This window comes from Echinops telfairi, unplaced genomic scaffold (genome assembly GCF_000313985.2).
Source record: "Echinops telfairi isolate 266 unplaced genomic scaffold, ASM31398v2 ScPeMD7_7469;HRSCAF=8507_1, whole genome shotgun sequence".
Classification (NCBI taxonomy): domain Eukaryota; kingdom Metazoa; phylum Chordata; class Mammalia; order Afrosoricida; family Tenrecidae; genus Echinops; species Echinops telfairi.
In genome coordinates, this window is record NW_022111373.1 from 68,414,508 (window position 1) to 68,436,594 (window position 22,087).

Genomic DNA, 22,087 nt, shown 5'->3' on the forward strand with positions numbered 1-22,087 from the left:
GGGCTTAAGTGGAGAGGAAATGTTTTGAGAATGATGAGGGTAATGAATGTACAAATGCGCTTTACACAATTGATGTGTGTATGGATTGTGATAAGAGCTGTATGAGCCCCTAATAAAATGATTTAAAAAAATTAACCCCACATGTGTTTATCAGCCAGGTTGGCACAATAAGCTTTAACTATGTCAAATACTGACATCAAAAAAAAAGTTTACTGGCACATATTCTAGTTACATATCAAACGAGTGTTATATGGATTACTATTTCCTTCCTGAGGAAATCGGAAGCATTCAAACTCCTCGCACCATCTTGCAGTTAAATTATTTGCTCATTCATTGTCTCTAGAAATTTTATAAAGGAAATAAAAGTGATGTGTTTTAGAGAAAACGGACAGATACAAGCAAGCTAGAAGACTAGGCAGGCAGACTTATACTTTCAAAAACTCACTGCCATTGAGTCAATGCCAACTCATAGCAACCCTATAAAACAGGGTAGAACTGTCTTGAGTTTCTGAGCCTGTGGCTGGTTATAAGAAACAGAAGCCTCATATTTCTCCTGCAGAGTGGCTGATGGTTGCAGCCCAATACGTAACCACTATGCCACCGGGCTCCTCATATTTTCTCTAGTCTTTACAACTGAAGAGACTGCGATCACATTTCTTTTATTTTTCTCTTTTACTGAGCGCCTATAATGTTCATACAGAGAAGAAAACACACACTTTCTCTTCGTAAAGAATGTATCATTTACTTGGAAGATTATGACAAGTATATTAGCAACTGTTGGTGTTCTGAACAGCTTCTGTGGAGATGGCCTCTGACTTATGATGACCCTGTGCACAATGAAGGCGCCTTGGGGACATAGTGGTTATGCATTGGCCTGCTAACTTCAAGACCAGCAGTTCAAAACTACCTGCCGCTAGTAACGAGAAAGATGGGCTTTCTACTCCTGTAAAGAGTTGCAATCAGTTTAAAAAAAAAAAAAAAAAAAAAGGAGTTACAATCTTGGAAGCGCACAGGGGCGGTTCTGCCCTGTCCAATGGGGTCACGATGGGCCGGCACCCGCTGGATGGCAGTGAGTCTGGCTTTGTGCACAATGAGAGTGCACTGCTGTCATCCCCATGGTTTTCCGTGGCTGGTTCCCAGAGTCAGATCATCAGGTCGTTTTGTTAATTTGTCGTAGTCTGGACGCTCTGCTGAGGTCTGCACGGCAGCCCAGCAACATGCAAGCCTCCAGGGCAGATGAGTCATGGCTGTGCTTGAGGGGCACTGGTTGCAAATCAAACCCAGGTTTGTTAACTGTGGCGAGTCAACTCGATGGACCTGGTGGGCAGAAGAAAATCGCATTTCTATGATGGTCCAGATGAGGGAGACAGGAACCCTCAGTGTGTGCGGCAGGCAAGAAAAAGAGGTCAGTGGAGGGGAGAGGAGAAGGGGAGAGGTTGGAATGAAGAGAGGAACGGAGAGGAGAGAGGTGGCGTGACGAGATTAAAGCATCAAGCTCACTGCCATTGAGTTGGTTCCGACTCTCTATAGAATGTCTGAGACTGTCCATCTTTATAGGAGCAGATGGCCTCATCTCTTTTTTTTCTTCCTGAGTGGCTGGTGGGTTTGAACCACTGACCTTGCAGTTAGCAGCCCAAAACCTAACCTAGTGCACACCACCAGGTTCCCAGGAAAAGTTTTAGTAGACAATAATTCATCTTCTCTGCTTAACAGCTTCAACTATCTCCCTATGATCAGTAACCATCTAAATAATGTGCTTTATGAAGACCACTACGGCACTTCCACTTAAGATACTGAAAGAAAACCCTAAGTATCTAAATTCAGAAACGAAAGCAGAGAGGATTCACTTGACACCTCTAAATCCCTCACTGCTGAAAAGAAGGTAGTGTAACTGCTGGGAGTCAGTGCTACTTGGACCATTTAAAGCTTTCAAGTCCTCAAGACTATAAAGGATGGACTCTTTTCTTCAGGACAAGAATGACATCTATTTAACAAATGACATTATTGAAACGCGCGCACGCGCACACATATACACACACACACGCACTTCACCTACTGTCATTGAACTGATCCCAACTCCCTGCCACCCTACAGGGCAGAGTGTAGCTCTCCCTCCTCGGGGTTTCCAAGGCTGTTGTGCATCTGTAATGGGAGCAGAAAGCCTCATCTTTCTCTCACGGACTGGCTGGTGGTTTGAACTGATGACCTTGCAATTAGCAGCCCAGTGCTAATCATTATAGCCCAGTGGAAATTATTATATCCATAGAAATAATTTGGCCAAGAAATGGAACAACATTTGGGGAAATAATCTAGCAAATAAAACCCTAAAGAACAACGGCAACAGCAACACCATCTCCTGTATTTAGACTTAGATAATGAAAGCAGAGATCTGGGGTAAAGGAAAAGAGCACTATATTTGGAGTTCACACTAAATTTGAATACCCATGTTGGCACATCTCTTTCAACATTACCATGCTTTTAACTTAAAGTATAAAATGAGAATAATAGCTTTCAAATTGAATTGCATTTTCCTAAAACAAGCTTCAATAAAAGCCTCCAGGACTGTGTAAAGTACGTAATAGGAGCTCAGCAAATGTTCGAGATTCCTGCTTGCTTCGATTCTACCATTCCAGCAATTATCATGCTATAAGTTAAAGGATCATTTCTATAGTTTCACTTCTTAGAATTTCCCAATATTTCTGTACCATGTGTATTGTCTTTGATATAGTAATACACTAAAATAATTGGCAGGGCATTTCTCATGTGAGAACTGAAAAGCTGAACTTTTCTTCAACCTTTATTTTCAATAAACAGCAGTAGAATATTTTGATACATTTTTCAATAAGTATCTTCATCTTGGCATTTATCTAGTGGCAGGGGACCATTATCTTTTGATAAATAGTTTTATTCCATTGACATTTTCATGTCTGTAAAATGAACAAGATTTATTCATCCAATTAACATTTGAATGTCATGTTTAGCTACAAGTTAAGAACAAGCTGCCTTCAGTATCTGTGTTATATTATTTTCTGGACACCTTTACAGAGGAGGACCAAACTTTGCCCTTAGAATATGCACTACACATCATTACAAATATGTACATGCACTTGTGAGTGTGTGTGTGTGTGTGTGTGTGTGTGTGTGTGTGTGTATGGTTAGGGTGTGAGGATACTGATGTAGAACAAAGAGATTAGAAACTTAAGTTCTCGACATGCAATAGTAAACCAAATACCGTACATGCCCGAGTATAAGCCAACCCGAATATCAGCCAAGGCACCTAATTTTACCACAAAAACTGCATTAAAAATATGCTGGAAAACTCGGCTTATACACAAGTAAAGATGGTAATCAAGTTCTAAAAGGAAGACACAACTTTAAAATAACGTTTACATGCCAAAGAGGAAATCAACTTGTGGGATAATAAAGTGCTAACACTGCTATAGGCACTGATACTATGAAGAAGGCCACCAAGGCCTTACGTTACATGTATCTGCCAAAATTATACAGCCATTGCATGACTGAACTGGAGCCATAATTCGGGACTGGACTTGGGACTGATAATCCATCAACCTTCCTCTATTCCAAGGTGCCTCTGGGAGCCACACTGTTTCAATTATGCTCAACACTTCAGTCCCACTGTCTAGTTTATGCCTCACTCGTTGCAAATGCTTTATAAATATTTACTGAACAAGTGTTAAGTGAAAGAATGCTTTCTTTCACTTCCTTTTCCTTTATGAGAGAACGGCTTTGCAGACCGAGAAGAGAACGCTGAGTCCAATGTCTGATAACCAGCAATGACTTTAATTTTACTTTGTTAGCTATTTTCACTAATCACCTAAGGATAGAGCATGTGATTTAAACCTTATCACCATCAGAAAACTGTTCTTTGCTGCAATCAACTGTATAGAATACAACAGTTAGCAGTCTGGCCACAGTGTGGAAAAACTCAGAAAAAATGCAGCAGAATATTTTCATCAGATTTGATGAGGAAATTGAGGGTATGGGCCATACATTTTCAAAGCAGATGAAATTCAGAGAAAAAAATTAATACTTTAGACCACTGCAATAAAAAATGACATGGTCAACCTAGAGTAACAGACTATCAAGAGAATTAAATATTCGTTCAAAACATTAAAAGTGAATGTATTTTTACTGAAGTCACAAAAAATATATTTGAAAAATGCCTTCCCTTCTATCAAATTTGGGAAGGTTTTGTCATTATTTCTTCAAACATTCCTTTTCCCCCATTTGTTTCTCTGCTCCCTCTGGGATTAGCATAAAGTAGATGTTGGTCCTCTGGATAATGTCCCACGAGTCCTGTGGGCACTGTTCACTTTTCTTCATTTTTTGCTTTCTAAACCGAATCATTTCAATTCACATATCTTCAAGGCCACCAATTCTTTCTTCTGCCAGTTCATATCTCTTGTTAACCACTCCCCATGGATTTTATTTTTCGAATTTCAGTGACTGCATTTTTCAATTCTAGTATTTCTATTTTTAAAAATTTGAACTTTTAGTTTTTATTTTGCTCATGTATCACTTTCTTAATTTCTTCTGTTCATCTTTTTCTTTACCTGCCACCGTCTATTGAAGACTTTTGCTTTAAAGTCCTTGTAGAGTAAGCCAACTGTCTGCGTTTTCCAGCAATGATTTCGGCTGTATTGCTTTTTCTTTTTTGAAAGGGTTATCCTTTTCCTATGCCTTGTGACATGTATGACAGTTTAACGGCATATAATCCACATATCATATAATTCACTAGTTCAATCATATTAAAAAGAGTTGTACAATCATCACCACAATCAATTTTAGAACATTTTCTTTCTTACACTCACTGTTATTAGCTCCCCATTTCCTCCCTAACCTCTCCTGCCATACCCCCAAGGAACCACCAATCCAGTTGTCGCCTTCATAGATTTACCTATCTTGGATTTCATCTACGGAAAAACATACAAGACAAAACAAAAAATGATGTAATTTTCTTTTCTATTGAAAACAAGGCATTTCAATATTATAAGAGACTATAAATTAGACTGCCTCCTTCCTCAAGGCTTGTTATTGGATTTTTGTTTGTTTTATTTTTCTGTTGCTGTTTCAATTGTTGAAGGCTGCAGTAGTCTGTTCGTGTAGTAACTTTCCCTAGCTCGTTGCAAAGACTGCTTTCCTGGACAAACGAACTCTGTATAGCTTGTGTTCAGTTAGGGTTTTGACAGAGATTTCTCCCAGACTTTTGAATTTGTGTCAAAGATCCTTCCTTCCGCAACATGTAGCCAGGCTTGTGCTGAGCCTCAAGATCAAAATGAGGTGAAAAGAGATGACCCAAGAGAGATAAGAAAAGGCAAAAAGTCTTCACAAGTTACTTCAGCGCATGTGTCTTGCCCTAGGCATGAAGCCTTACTTTCTGAAAGAAATGTCTTGGCTCTCTTTCCTGTCTTCAGATACCTCTTGTCTGCTTTAATAGCACTCGTTAGGCCCACACAGCATTCCAATACGACTTACTGTTCCTCTGCCCTGCATCAACCTAACATTACTCCATGTCCCTCTGGCCAAACGGAAACAAGCATCTTACTCCAGTTCTTCTGGCAGCCCGCAGACAAGTTAGAACAGAGAAACAGTCACTGGCTTACAAACTCTGTTATGGGCGGGGGCTGATACCAAGGGCTCAATGGAAAATAAATGTCTAGAAAATAAGGATGGCGACATATGTACACATGTGCTTGATACAATGAGTGTATGGGCTGTTACAAGTGCTGGGAGAGCCCTCAATAAAAGGATTACATTAAAAACAAAGTTCTAGGAACCCAGGCCCCAGGACTCATTCCTTCAGTGTTTGGTTGTGTCAAAGGTTGCATGACTCTGCCCCCTGTGTTTTATTGACTATGTAAAGGCATTAGACTGAGAATGCCAGAATATTTCATTATACCCACGTAAAACCTATAAAAAACAAAAACCTAAGCAGCAGTCTTTTGAACAGAAAAAAGGGATCCTTAATGGTTTAAAATCAGAAAAGGCGTGCATCAGGGTTCATCGGACACACTTCGGATGCATTATCAGGAGAGACCAGACCCCAGGAAAGACATCATTCTTGGTAAAGAAGAGAGTCAGTAAGAACTAGGAAGATCCTCAACAAGAAAAATGGACACAAAGGCTGCAGACATGGGTTCAAACACACTGACCATGGGGAGGGTAGTGCGGCGTGGGCAGCGCTGTACCGCAGGCTGACTCCATGGAGCCGAACAAGCGCAGCTCTCCTGCCTCGGTTTTCAAACAGGGTGCTATTCGTTGCCCACACATTTGATAGTAGTAGTCCCCACGGGATTTTCCTATTGTCAATTTCTAATTCTATAGTGTGTGGTCTGACAAGACGCTCCGTGATATTTCATTATTTTACACTTTATTGAGGCTTGGTTTACGGCCTAACATATACTCTATTCTGGAGAATGTTCTATGTGCACTAGAAAACAAGACATTGTACTGCTGTTGTTGGCTGGCACGTTCTTGATAGGTCTTGAAGTTAGTTGGTTCATTGCTGGTTTTTCTTTTTCTTTTTTTTAGTTCTGTATCTTTGTTGAGTCTATTTTCTCTTTCACTGAAAGTGGTGTTATATACCCATAGTCTCCTACTATTAGGGTATAGCTGTCTAGTTGTCTCTTCAATCTGTTAGAATCTGATTTATGTATTTTGAGGCTCTTTCATTAGCACATAGATATTTACTATGGCTATATTCTCTTGTTCAGCTGACATGAAGTATTATATAATAAGCCATCTATTTATCTTATGCTGGTTTTACCCTTAAAATCTATTTTATCACAAATTAATAAAGGTATTTCTGCTCTTTTGTGATGGATATTAGTCTCACTTTTCGCCCCCCATCTTTGATTTCTGTCTATTTTTGTCTTTGTGCCATGGTATATCTCTCGCAAAGAACATATTGATGGGCCATCTTTTTTTTTTTTTTAATCCATCTGGGACTTTCTGTTTCTTGACTTGCATATGTAATGTAGGTAGAAATGTATTATTCCTATCTTGCTGTTCGTGTGTGTGTGTGTGTGTGTGTGTGTGTGTGTGTGTGTGAGTGCTGCTGCTTTCTTTGTTGCACAGAATTTCTGTGTCTAGGCTGAGCCTCTTTTGTGGAGTTACTTACCATTTTGTTCACTGCTTTTGTTTCAGTGTCTACTAAAGCCTTTCCATTTACTCTTCATGGTGATGATAAGGTTTATATAATTTTCTATGAGGTTACCTTGAAATTTGTTCATCTATTTCATGTTTAATACAGACTGCTCTACATTCTTTAAATTGACTAACTCTTTTCTATCCAGAAGTTCAGCAGTTACATTATTTATTTCCTCTTTTTACTCTGTAATTGTCTTTCATATACAAATTTATCTTTGATTCCCTCTTTTGAGTCTTGCAGGGTTGTTTTTGTTTGAACACTTCTCTGTGTGAGCTGACTTGCTGATGTATCCTCACACGTGTCAGTCTCATTGTTGGTACTCGTCCAAAGAACGCTTTGTGTTTCCCTGACCAAAGACCTCCCTTTAGTACTTCTTGTAATGGTGGCCTGCTTTTTAAACATGACTTTAATTTCTGTTTACCTGGTGGAAATGTCCTAATTTCACCATCATATTTGAGGAACCATTTTGCTAAGCATATACTTTGGGCTAGCAAAGTTTGCTTTCAGAGTTTTATATGTCAGCCCGTTGTTATAATTTTGTTTCTCCATGTGAACTGAAATTGTCTGTTGTCTCTTACACAGTGTAGTAATGCTGTATTTGTATTAATTAGTGAATGTATGTCACTGTGTTCCTACGTGCACACCATGTGTCTCCCGGTGTATTAGAAATTGGAAGTACGTGCACCGTTCTCTGCTGCTTGTGTAGTACAGTTGAGGTTGGGTTTGATTGGTACTGGTTGCTGTATTATCAGCAGTGAGTCCTGATCCTCGCTCAATGACTAGGGAGCTATGGGTGCTGGCTGGGCTGTGTGGGAACAGGTGTGTGGGAACAGGTGCTCGCTAGTCACCAGCTACCAGTGAGGATGCTGGTATTGCCCTAGGGAAGCAGAGAAGCTGTTTAAATCACTATCCTGATAAAATGCTGCTGCAAAAATTCAAAATGGCCACACGGTGACAGGCCAGATTATAATTCATCTACTTGGTCTGTTTCCTCTCTCACCCTTTTTTATCAGCTTCTTCTAGTTAGTATTCCATCTGTTTCTTTATCCTTTCTTCTGAAACTCCGGGTGCTGGGATTATCATCCTTGTGTGTTTAATTTGGTCTCGTACATCTTGGATGTCAACAGTGTTTCCCAAAGAGTGTAATTCTAGCCCCTGGGGGGTACTGGAATGACCCAGGGGAGCTGAAAAAGCAGCTACCTACACTTTATCCCGAATTATGGGCTCTAGCACAAAAATTTTTAATTGTCAGGGGAACACAAAGTGATTTTTTTTTCCTGTAAAAGGGGGTTAAGCCAAAAAAAAAAAGGGAATCAATAACTTGTTATTGGCCTGTATGCTTTGTCCATCATCTTAGTGGAAGTCTCAATTTTCTTGTTCTTTCAGTTGTAAAAAGGTTTTGATATATTCTAGATAGAGTTCTCTTATTGAACATATTGTTTGCAACTACATTTTTCTAATTCTGTGAGTTGACTTTTCCCTAGCTTAATGGTGAAGTACATACACCTTTTTAAGTTTTAATGAATACAACTTAGTTATTTTTTCTTGGTCACTTGTGCTTTTGAATTTTTATCTTAAGTGGCTTTGCCTAGACTTCTGGCAAAAGATGGTGCTATAGACAGATGTTCTACTTATCCCTCTAAAAAAGGAAACAGAAAATGTGGGCAGAGAAACTTGGAGCTCTCATTCTCTGAGGGAAGGATAGCTGAGTGGGCTGCACACAACTATGGGGAGACAAGACAGCAGAACCCACACGTGGTCAGCAAGGATTCTGATTGTCCACTTGCTGGAACTGAATGGCCTACAGTACTGGGAAAGTGCCCTGGAACCTACCACCGAGTCACCTACCAGCAGAACAACTCTGATCATACTGCATAGCCAATGCGAGAGAAGTGGGCACCCCCTCACTCTCCACAACCTCCAGGTGAATGGGACAGTGACGGGGACACACTTGGAGCACTCAGTCATGGTCTTGCATCTCCCTTCACATCCTGGAGAGATTACCTAACTATTAAAAAAAAAATCAACATATACCAGCAATGCTGTGATGTTGTCAATGGAATTGCTCATTTGCTATCTTCATAATAGATGAGAAACTAATTACTTTATGGTCACATATTTACTTTAACCAAAGAAATAATACATATCTCCGTTTTATTCTTCATATTTGGTTCCAAATGATTTTGTTGTTTCAAAAAAAATCAAGTTTAGTGAGTAACCATTGCCTCCTTATAGTCAGGAACTGAAAAACAAGTTTTAAACCACCAGTTCTTAAAATAAGCTGAACAATGGCAGTATCATAGGTTTAAGTCTATGTGGCAATTACATAATCTGTTGTCAGTTTGAGAGGATTCAGAGTGAAGGGATAGAGTTTAGCCTGTCAATCAGGTGGCAGCTTGATGACCTCATTTGGCGGTGCTAAGGAGATATATAGCTCACTGGAGGCAGGGACCCAGGCTCACCCGTGAGATATTTCTGAAGAAAAGCCACATGAAGCTACCCTGATACAGCCAGAGCCCTGGGAGCTGGAGGAGCTACGTGGAAACCCCTGCCAGCACTGAGGTGCTTACAATGCCAATGGATGCACAAGGCTTCCCACCCACTGGCCTGTGATCTTCCTGCATTCAGTATCAGCACATGTGTTTTGGGAGTCTGAAGAGGTCTTTATAGGTTGGTATTGAACATATGGGCTAATATCGGACTTATGGACTTGATCTGGACTGGGCTGGGATGTTTTATCAATATTCAATTGCTCTTGTATATAAAGCCCTTTCCTATACACATATGAGTCTCCCTGAATTTGTTTTTTTAGTCTACCCAGACTAACATGGTCTATAATTTTGTTTTTCTTCTATGTCCCCATTAATCCCTTAAGTTTCTGCTGACTTTCACAGTGTAGACAGTCTTGGTCTGAAAAAATAAAGTGCTGTTACAAAATCAGAGACATTTTTATAAATCGAAAACAACAAATTGGGAAGCTATTGTTTCTGGACAGATACACCATCAGGTCTACTTCTGCAGGAAGTGTTTCCATTTCTGTAACCCTTCCCTAAAAAGTTTGTCCTGAGAAAAAAACAAAATAAAACAAACAAAGAAAAAGTTTGTACTACTTGATTTTCACTACATCAAATGGCAGTCTCGGGGTCTTTGAGGGACTGAAATTGTGTTCTCTTTCAATAGTGTTTGGTTTTTCAGGAAAAAAGGTAAATAAGTCTGAAGGGGCAAGATCAGGGATATAAGTAGATGGGATAAGGCTTCATAATGAAATTTTCATAGGCCTTCCCGCATTACCCTAGAAGAATGAGTAGGCACACGATGGGGGAAAACTGCTAGGCACAATTATTCCGGTCCTTTTCTCAGCAATGCAGTTTCAATTTTCTTAAAATAGTTCCCTAATAAGCCCTGTAATCATCCTGTGTCCTTTGGGGCAACCTTTCAAGATTCCATCCACACACATACTGTCATTGAGTCAAATCTCAGAGGCTTGCTTAAATATATTTTGTTTGGAATAAACCTGTGCATGTATGAATTGGGACCACAGTTACAACCCTTTCTTACTTTCCCTCGGGGGTAGTTAGAAGATTTCATGTCAACTAGACACTCCTGACTAGGAGTGGAGCCACACCTATTAATTAGGTACCAGCCTATGGCTGTCTCCTAGAGGGTGTGGCTTCTTATAAAAAGGGCCCTGGGACAGAAAAGGGTCTCTCACTCCCTCTTCACGTACCTGCTTCCTGGTCACCCTGGAGTTGCCAGAACCCTGGCCCTTTCCACTGACCTTGGATATATGGGGCTCTGCACCCATCGGCCTGTGATCTTCCTGCATTCTGCATCATTGCCTATGACTACAGGAGTCTGAAGAAGGACTTGCAGATTAGAGTCAGACTTATGGACTAGGTTGGGATGCTTTCTTGATAAATTATTACTTCTTTTTATATATATAGATCTATATCTATATCTATCTATCTATCTATCTATCTATCTATCTATCTATCTATCTATCTATCTCTATATATATATATATCGTATCATTCCATGGTTCAATCACGTCAAGCAGAATTGTACAATTGCTGCCACAGTTTCCAACATTCTTTTTCAACATGGACCCCTTGACATTGTGTTCCATTTACACATCTCCACCACTGAATCTCCCCACCCCTTAAGCCCTGATTCTACGTGGTGTCTCTGTAGGCTCATCAGTTCTGGGATCTATATATCGAAAAATGGAAAAGCATATAACACAAGTGCAAGAGGGTTCCCTCCAATGACATGACGTCTCTGAAATACACCCTAATATGGACAAGCAAACACCAAATAGAACAATACAAGCCAAAGATACAGACAATGTAGGAAACTAGATCTGGTCCTGCATGCATTGTAGGCCGGGGTGTGTGTGTGTGTGTGGGGGGGGTGTCTACTGACAACGTTTTCATTGTTCAAGTCACATTTATAATAACTTCTTGATATAGATAGAGTTCTTTCTTACACATATATGAGTGTCACTGGATTTGTTTCTCTAGTCAACCTGACCTAACACACCCTCGTACGTTTGTTCCTTGTAAACAAACATGACAGCAATAACTTAAAGAATTATAACGTGGATTAGCTTCCCTAAAGCTTCATCACTGGTGTCCCTAGTCATCATTTAGGGAAATGGTTTCCCTAGCCATCACTGGTTTCCCTAGCCATCATGATCGAAGACATTGAAAAGGTAATGTTTTGGTCTTTTAAACAAAATGTTTGGAATAAGTGTAGTATCTTCAAACCCCAGCTATAGACTGGTGACACCTAAAATATATTGAAATGTGATTGTAATTCTCATTATTTCAAAAGAAAAATGAAACCTTCAGAAATCCCACCGGAACCACTGAACTAGAACTACAACACGAAAACCAAATCATATGAACACTTTGAATAGGACAGAAACATTAAAAAAACAAAAACCTGTTTATATCTATCTATCTAGCTGTGTAAAAAAAAAAAAAAACAAGCCTGAAGACACAGTCATTGATTTGAAATTAAAAAGTGGGCTTAAATACCTGGCTAAATTACATTCATGAGCTTTATATGAATTCAGTGGAATTTCAATTCCGGGGATTTCTGATCAGAAATTTTAAGCATGTTCAGAAGTTTTGTTTGTTTTTATCTGGCCTTTGTCAGAAGACACATAAGTATACTCAATCAACCACTTTCTAGTTACAGTTGAAAACTCTTAAACACTTGGAAAACAGACGTAGAAATCAAAATAATTCCATAGCAATCTACAACGTGAGCATGGTAAATTAAGGTCATTTATTTAACAACACATGGTTACGAATGCCTACTACGTGTCTATAAGGGAACTCTGGTGGTAGAGTGATTATGTATTGAGCTGAGAGCTGCAAGGGCAGCAGTTTGAAACCACCAGCCACTCCTTGGGAGAAAGAGAGGGTGTTCGATTCCTGTACAAAGTTGCACCCTTGGAAACGTGCAGGGGAAGCTCTTCTCTGTCCCCCAGGGTCTCTATGAGTTGGAATCGACTGCATGGCTGTCAGCTTGGCTTTCGGGGCTACCAAGTGCCGATGCCACCCAAGAACGATCACATACGTTTAAGCTAAAGGAATGTCTTATTAACAACAACAACAATAACAACTACCCCCCTCACTGCCGTCAAGTCAATTCTGACTCATGCGACCCTAGAAGACAGGATAGAACTGGCCCTGTGGGTCTTTCAGACTCTGCAGGAGGAGAAAGCCAGGTCTTTCTCCTGCAGCGCAGTTGGTAGTTTCAAACTGCTGACCGTTAGGCTACAGCCCAAGGCAAAACCACTAGGGCTCCTAATGAGAGCCCCAAATTGCCAATGACAAAAAAAGAAGAGGCACTGGATGAAAACAATAGAATAATTAAAAGTACAATCTTTAGCAACTACGGATTGCATTTACCATTTTCCTATAAAATCTCTCAATTGAATAGTAACCTCCAAGTCCTCTATATATTACTCAAAATGTACATCTTCCTAAATTAAATTTCTTGGGACTATTAGTTTTCATGAAGCAAATAACGGCATGAAATATTTCACTAGCACGACCTAGCTCTAGTGCAGGCAGACTGAAGTCACCTCCATCCTTACTGTGCACGCGTTCACTAAAATTTTATAACGCCTGAAATGAAGGTTAGAGAGAATATAAATTACTCAGAGTAAGTCTAAGAATAATGTGCTGAATGTGGTCACTAGAAGTAAAAATGAAAGTGTGGATTTTCACAATGAAATATATCATTATTCGATACATTGTATTCAGTGGAGGTTTAAAGAGCATAAAAATTCATGTCATGCTCACAGTGAAGCAGAAATGATGCTCCAACAAAAGGGAAACTTCATTTTTGCTTCACTGAGAAATTACATTGTTATGAAATGAGTGCTAATTGTTCAAGTACACTCATATCAGCTATTAAGCTGGCTAATTTAGTTATTAAAAATTATATTCCAACATACATATTTACATCATACATCTTTATACTTTTAATAAAATGTCAAAAGGTGGGTTATGGAAACTTTTTACACATTTTTTTAATGTACAACATCAACTCCTTAGATTAGTTGCTATATTTCTTAAATTTCAGTAAAACTCTCTGAATGACAGTTTGAGGTGATGGAAAATGAGCTATAGAGTTTTAAGCCCACTTCCCTTGTTTTCTCTGTACATCTTGGTGATCTCTCAGATAAACTTTCTGTACATGAGGATTAGAACAGTGACTACGTCACATCATTATTGGGAGGAGAATATACACAATTCCTTAGTATCATTATTGAAAGGTATTATGTCCCAAGCCTGGCTTCATAAGTTAATGCACAATCTTCATAAGTCAGTGGAGTAGGTATTAATATTTATATCTTTATTCTCATCTCAACTTTACTTTTCAAATGATACAAGACAGGAAACAGAAAAGCTGAGTAACTGATTCAAAGTCATGCAGTTTCTTCGAACACTAGACCTTGCAGATCTCACCATTGTTTTATGGGATATTTCATGTTTTCATGTGAAAACTGGACCATAAAAGAGAAGACCAAAGAATTAATATATTCCAACTGAAGTGTTGGCAAAGAATATTGACTATACCACAGGCTACCAGACAAACAAACAAATTGGAGTCAGAAGAAACAAAACACTTGGAACCAGCGTGAAGAAACTCCATCATGCTAACTCTGGACACGTTAGGAGAGATCAACCAAAGGGTATCAATAATGGTTGTACCACATGAAGAGTATAATCAATGGCACTGGATTATATATGTCGAAGTTGTTGAATTGGAGATTGTTGTGGATATTTTTGCCACAGTTTAAAAAATACATAAATAGCAATGAGTACAAGGAAGAAGAACCTGTTCCAAAATGGATTGTGGTAATGGTTGTACAGCTCTTCTTGTTGTGACAGAACTTTGAATGGGATGTTACGTGGATGAAGTGCCAATAAAACTGTTAAAAAATAAAGAAAGAAAAGGACAACACGTTCAAAGGATATCTCGGTTAGTAAAGGGTCAGTAAAAGCTAGGAAAACGGTCTGTTAGGTGAACTCGCAAAATAGTCAAACCAATAAACTTGACATTCCAATGATCATCAAGCTAGCCCAGGACTAGGCCAAGTTTCAGATATTTGGTTGTCATGAGTTGGCGCAATCTTAACAACAGCAGTGTGCCTTCGTATACCAGAGCCCTAAGTAGACTATAAAATGAGGCACACATATTAGTTTGCTGTTGCTGCTACGAGTCATCACCATCAATACTGCCTAATCCAGTTTCCTTATAATGCCAGGCCTGCCCTTACTCTCATCAGTGCTTGAACAAAGCGTATGTCCAATGAAGACCACTCTCAATCATTCCAGCTCCACTTCGTCTCCGCCCTCTGAAGTCTGGTGCTTTCTCCTCGATGAGGGCCTGCAGGAGAGTCTACTGGTAAACGGCAGACATTTCTTGCGTCCCTCACTAGACTGTAAGCTCCTTGAGAGCACCATCCATTTCCAATTTACTTTATTAATCTCTGGAAATGTCCTCATGCCATCTTAAGAAATATTTTTCAAGTGGATAAATAGATGAAATTTCAAATATTTCTAGAAAATTAACTCATGTTTAACCCACAGGAAGAAGCACACCAGCCTACCCCAACACGAATGCTGAAGACAAAGCAGGTACATAAGCAAATGTGGTGAAGAAAGCTGATGGTGCCAAGCTGTCAAATTACACAGAATCTGGGGTCCCACATGCTGGAAGATAAACAAGGGGCCATCTAACTGAGATACAACAAAGCCCACATGGAAGAAGCACACCAGCCTGTAAGATGACAAGGCGGTGAAAGGGTCAGGTATCAAGCATCAAAGATGGAAAAAAAAAATCATAACATTGTGAATGAGGCGGAGTGCAGAGTGGGGACCCAGGGCCCATCCAGGGGAAATTGGACATCCCCTTGCAGAAGGGCTGCAGGGAGGTGAGGAGCAAATCGGAGTGCAGTATAGTAACGATGAAATATGCAATTTTCCTCTAGTTCTTAAATGCTTCCTCCACCCCACTACCATGATCCCAATTCTACCTTACATATCCAACTGGACTAGAGGAGGTGCACTGGCACAGATAGGAACTGGAAATACAGTGAACCCAGGACAGATGAACCCCCCCGGACCAGTGGAGAGAGTGGCGATGGCGGGAGGGTGGAGGGAAGGAGAGGGAGAAAGGGGGAACAGAGGACAAGGTCTACATGTGGCCTCCTCCCTGGGGGACGGACAGCGGAGAAGTGGGTGAGGGAGACGTTGGATGGGGTAAGATACGATAAAATAATAATAAATTATAAATTATCAGGGGTTCGGGGGCAGGGGCAGCGGGGAGGGAGGGGGAAAAATGAGCTGACACCAGGGGCTCAAGTGGAAAGCAGGTGTCATAAGAATGATGAAGTCAACATATGTACTAAAGTGCTGGACACAGATGACATATGTACAGATTGTGATGAGTTGTATGAGCCCCTAATAAAATGATTATTTAATTAAAAAAAGAATAAAGACTTAATGATCACGATAAAAAAATCCATTAGTTAAATATTTGGGATTTATATTGATAACCTCATATAAATCTAGTTCAAGTAAATGCATGTTCCTTAATATTCAAACATACTTCCAATTTAGAACAGAAATTCAACGTGAGAGGCATCATTTCCCATCACCCAAGTCAAAGGCAAGCAAGCATTCCTTCAGCTTGTCATTTGACTTTCCAAGCTACCCCTATAATAAGCCCTTTTCTGCTTACAATGATCTGGTTCAATTGTTTGCAACCAAGTATTCTTACTTAAGGAGCCCTGGTGGCGTAGTGGTTACATGATGGGCTGTGATTCTCAAAGTCAGCAGTTCGAAACCACCAGTTGTTCCTTGGAGAAAGGTGAGGCTTTCTACTCTCTTGGAGAGTTACAGTCTAGGAAACCCACAGGAGCAGTTCTACTCTGTTCTCTAGGGTCTGCATGACTTGGCATCAACTCGATGGTTTGGTTTGGGGTTTATTTTTAACTAATATAGATTATTTTAAATTTTGTTTTAAATAATAATAATTATCTACTTTATAATTACCAGGGCAAATGTTAGTACAATGTTACACTTTTGTTTAGTAATTTTTAGTAGACAATTAAAATAAACCTTTAAAATATGACATGAGAAAGTTGTGAGTTTGTGGGCTATCGTCAAAGAATTGGGTCTTTGTTCGCTGGTCCTGGGAGGTAATCTCTAGACTCTTAGAATTTCACCAGTAACTCAGTCTTTGTAATTTATGAAGATGCTCCAGATGCTAATTACTGAGTAGATTATAGTAATAACGAGATTCTTTGATGAGGGTTGGCCATGTCTAAAACACCCATCACAGGGTGAAAGGGGTGGAGGGTTAAGTACAATCACAAAAATAATGATTCAGTCAATCACATTTCCTCAGTGAAACCCTCATCTTAGAGAACTTCCTGTTTAGTGATAAACATTGGTGCTTGAAAGTATGATATATCCCTTGTTCGGACATGGAAGCTTTGCATTTAGGATGATCTTAGAATATCTCTAAGGAGCTCTGGCGGCATAGTGGTTACGAGTTGTGCTGCTAACTGCAAGGTTAGCAGTTCGAAATTACCAGTCAGTCACTGCACAGGAGTAAGATGGGACTTCCTATTCCCGTAAAAAGGTCTGATCTCAGAAACGCACGGGTTAGTTTCTATGCTGTCTTTAAGGTTGCTGAGAGTCAGCACTGACTTGATGGCAGTGAGAGTGAAAATTAGACTCTGTGTGTTTCTTCACGTCTATCATTTTAACGCAAATTATAATTTATCAGTTTGATTAAAAATACAGTTTTATCAGCTCTAGTAGCACACTGATTACAAATCAGGCTGCAGTTCAACCCCCACAGCAGATCCATAGGAGAAAGAAGAGGCTGTCTACTCCAATAAAGAATTAGAATTTCAGAAACCCAAAGGGGCATTTCTACCCTGCTCGTAGGGGTCATGGCAGTGAGCTTGGTTTTCGGAGTCTATTATCTTTATGGTCAATGGGAGCCCCAAATTTATATCCAGCAGGTCACATATAGGGGCCAGACGCTTGAGTCGAGTATGTGAAGTCCAGGGCTGACTGGGAAATATAGGGACTGTGCCGTGCCTTTCATTTATAAGATCTGACTCAGATCTGGTGGTTGAGGTGAGAAGAAAAATACTGCATTTGCACTTTGTCTCAGCAAGGATATTTAGACTGAGAGTTGGCTTCCAAAGAGGTGGACAAAGAACCACAATAAAAATTTAAAATCCATTTAAGAAATATGCACACCATGGAGGAATTCTGAATACTTAAACTATGTTGAAGTATACTTATACACGTGATATTGAAGTACATACACCTTCTATGAGAATACTTGAATTAGAGAATATCCCAAAGGAAGCAACATGTATCTACAAGCTACCCCAGACATGAACCTTGAGATTCTCCGACCCAACAAGAACTCTGAGGAGTTTGCACCATATAGTCAGATGCATATCTTTAACTTTAGGTCTCCTGGACATAAAGTAGAAGACACTGTACTCTCAATCCTGGCCAAAGTATTCGGAGAGTTTGGTCCTAACCTTTAGGTGAAGCCCTTGTTGTTGTTAGGGCCACTGAATCTGTCCAGACTCAAAGCAGCCCTATGTGCAACAAAGATGAAACACTGCCCAATCCTATGCCACCGTCACCATGGTTATATTGAGCCTATTGTTGCAGCCACTGTGTCAGTCCCTCGTGTTGAGGTGCCTCCTGTTTCTCACGGCCCCTCTGCTTTCCCAAGCATGATGTCCTGTTCCAGGGACTGACTTTTCCCCACATATTAAATAAAGTAGACCAAGTTTCATCATCCTTGCTTCCAAGGAGTATTCTGGCTGTACTTCTTCCAAGACAGATTTATTTGTTCTTCTGGCAGTCCGTAGTGTATTCAATACTCTTTGCCAACACCACAATTCAAACACATTAATTCTTTGGTCTTCATATCCACTGTCCAACTTTCACATGTATATGAGGTGGTTGAAAATACCAGGCAGTTTTTGATCTTCATCAGCAAGTGCTTCAAGTCCTCTTCACTTTCAGCAAGCAAGGCTGTGCCATCTGCTTACTACAAGCTGTTAATATGCCTTCCTCTAGTGCTCATGCTGCATTCTTCGTCAGATAGGCCAGCATCTTTTAGAGCCTGGCTTCATTTAGTTATTAACAGCTATAGAACACGAACCTGTTACTCAGGTTTGAATACTGCTAGACAAGCACCTTGACCATCTTTAGTCCACATCCAACTCAGCCCCTTTCCACTGAAAAATGCAGCCTTGCTCTTCTCCGCACAGCATCATATATATGGATTTTAAGAAGCCTGCTTTGATGATTTTAAAGGAGGAGAGAAGTAATAAACTAGTTTTAAGTTGGGAAATGAACTTTCCGCTTATATTTTAAAAACAGGCTAGTGATTATTTGTGCTGTGCACACAATAGGCAGGTACTCATCTGTATTTTAATGGACATTTCAAGCAAGGCTCATTTTATCAAGGTAAGCAAATAGATATTTCTTCCACATGAACCAAACATGCACATTCACCTGTATGCTAAATAAATTTATTTACCTCTTATGTTTTTCTCTCCCAGGATTCTGAATACATTTAAAGTCTGTTGCATCTTGTTCATGCAGTGTGTGCTGTACTAACACCGGTTAGAATACATGTTTTGCCTTATTAGCTGCCTGGGAGTTTTGTTTCAGATTTCTTTGACATCTTTCCTCTAATAAATTTTAAAACTGGGACTTGAATTTTTATAAAAATTCTATTCCCAGTCTAGGTTCTAACCCAATATCCTACTTCTACTCTATCTCTGTTGTTTCAAACATTTACGTGGTTCAACAAATAACTCTCATTAAATTTCCTCAATTATTTCAACTTTTGGGTTTCAATATATTTGTACTAGTTAAGTAATTTTTCATTATTTTCTTAATAACTTTCAGTATTTTCTCTTCAAATTTCTTTTCAATCCTTAAAATCTCCTATTAATGCATCAAAATTCATGTTTCATTTCATCATTATGACTTTGACTAGATGTACTGTTTACATAAATATAAGTGGCATATATGAACTTTCTTAAAAATTCTTTACAATCAAATAACACTCTAAATTAAATTACCTATCAAATCATTCTCTATGTTATGCTCATTGTAAAACTTAACTGCAATAATTTCTGCCTCAATATTTATGTACCACTCTGATCCATCTTTTTTCCCTGTTCAACAAGCTGCCATAACTCTTACTATATTGGCAATGATATATTTCCCCTAAAAATATGTCCTATCTGGCTTGTTCTCTCTAAGAAATCATTACTTTAATGATGCAAACTATAATCAAAGAAAAACAAGCCCAATCCTTTTCCTTAAACCATAATTTCTGCCCTAGGAAATCCCTCATTGGCCTCATTCAATTTTATTCATTCTTTCATTTTTTAATAGCCTCCAATAATTTATTGCATTATCTTTTTTATAACTTGACCTCAACATATCTTTTGAATGACTTCCTCTATAGCCTGGTTTAAGACACCCTCTGCTACGATTGGCCTCTCTCAATTTCCCCGATGTGGCATGTTGCATTCAGTTCCACATCTTTGCACTCACCCTTCCCACTTCTGCACGGGTTTCCCACTCTCTTTGGAAAGCTCACTTGTTACTTTGCCTTGCAATTTGTTGGAAAAAGCTATAGATAGTCTGCAGTAGTCTCCACTTTTTTATAACCTCCTGCCATCTTTTCTATTCTGTTCTCTTTTCTGTATTCAAAAGATGTCCTCTTGCTCTTGATAATAGGGAATTCAGATCCGCCTCTTCCTTGACGATATATACACAATTTAAATTCCAAGCTTTCTTTCCATTATTTTTCCATGATCCTGGTTTCACTCATACTGCATTTGAAAAAGAATTCTCTGGCTATTTAATTTGCACTGCTTCTCTATGAACACTCTTCTGGTTTCTAACAAGTGGACAAATTTTCTACACAAATACCTAAGCTATATTTTTCATTATATATTTAATTCTATAGCCTTACTCCCTAAAGCAATAACAGAATGGAAAACCAGAAAACATAACATTTCTATTGCTGAAAGAAAAAGATGTCTCTTTCCCTATTACATATCAGACCTTCTAACTAATGAAAAAAATATGTCAAAGTGGTTCTCAAGAAAAAGAATGAAATCTTTTTAAGATGAGTCAAACCATCTGGTTCACTTATCAATGCTGTTGTTAGGTATCATTGAGCTGGGCCTGACCCATATCAGCCCTATACATAATCAAGTAAAACACCACCTGGTTCGGCACCATCCGCACAATTGTTCTTATGTTTGAGCCCAGTTACAGGGACTGTGTCAATCTATCTATCAAGTGCCTTCCTCTTTTTTGGTGGTCTTCTACTTCACTAATCATGATGTCCTTCTCAAGAAACTGGTCTCTTCTGACAGCATGCCCAAAGTATGTGAGACTAAGTCTTGCTATCCTCGCCTCTACGGTGCATTCTGGCCATACTTCTTTCAAGACAGATCTGTTTGTTCTTTTTGGAAGTCCGTGGTTCTTTCAGTATTCTTCACCAACAAAATAATTCAAATGTGTTGCTTCTTCCTTGATCTTTCTTATTCAATGTCCAACTTTCACACGAATCTGAGGCAACTGAAAATACTACGGCGTGGATCAACCATACCTGAGTCCTCAAAGAAATGCTATTGGGTTCTAACACTTTATAGAGGTCTAGTGCAGCATATTTACCTGTTAATGCATCCTTTGATCTCTTGACTACTGCTACCATAAACATTAATTGTGGATCAAAGCAAGATGAAATCCTTAACAACTTCGATCTTTTCTCAGTTTATCATGACGTTACCTGTTAGTCCAGTTGTGAGGATTTTTGTTTTCTTTACATTGAGTTGTAATCCATACTAAAGGCTGCAATCCTTGATTTTCATCAGCAAGTGCTTCAAGTCCTCCTCACTTTCAGCAAGCAAGGTTGTGTCATCTACGTATCGAAGGTTGCCTTCCTCCAATCCTACTGCTGCATTCTTCTTCATATAACCCAGTTTCTCTGATTACATGCTCAGCAGACAGACTGAACAAATATGGTGAGAGGACACAACCCCATTCACACCTTTCCTGATTTTAAAACATGCAATATTCCCTTGCTCTGCTTACCCAACTGCCTCTTGACCCATGCACAGGCTCTGCATGAGCACAAAGTAGTGTTCTGGAATTCCCATTCATTTCAAGGCTATCTATAGTTTGTTATGACTCACAGAGTGGAATGCCTTTGCATAGTCAATGAATCACAAGTAAACATCTTTCTGGTATATTCTGCTTTCAACCAAGATCCATCTGACATCAGCAATGATATCTCTTATTCTTTTTTTTT

General features: G+C 39.3%; 1 protein-coding gene across 1 annotated transcript in view; it reads right to left on the bottom strand.

Moving 5' to 3' along the window:
- Positions 1–22,087, bottom strand: part of ATG10 (autophagy related 10) — a 376,082-nt gene that overhangs the window by 95,191 nt on the left and 258,804 nt on the right. The gene's annotated exons all lie outside the window — the stretch shown is intronic.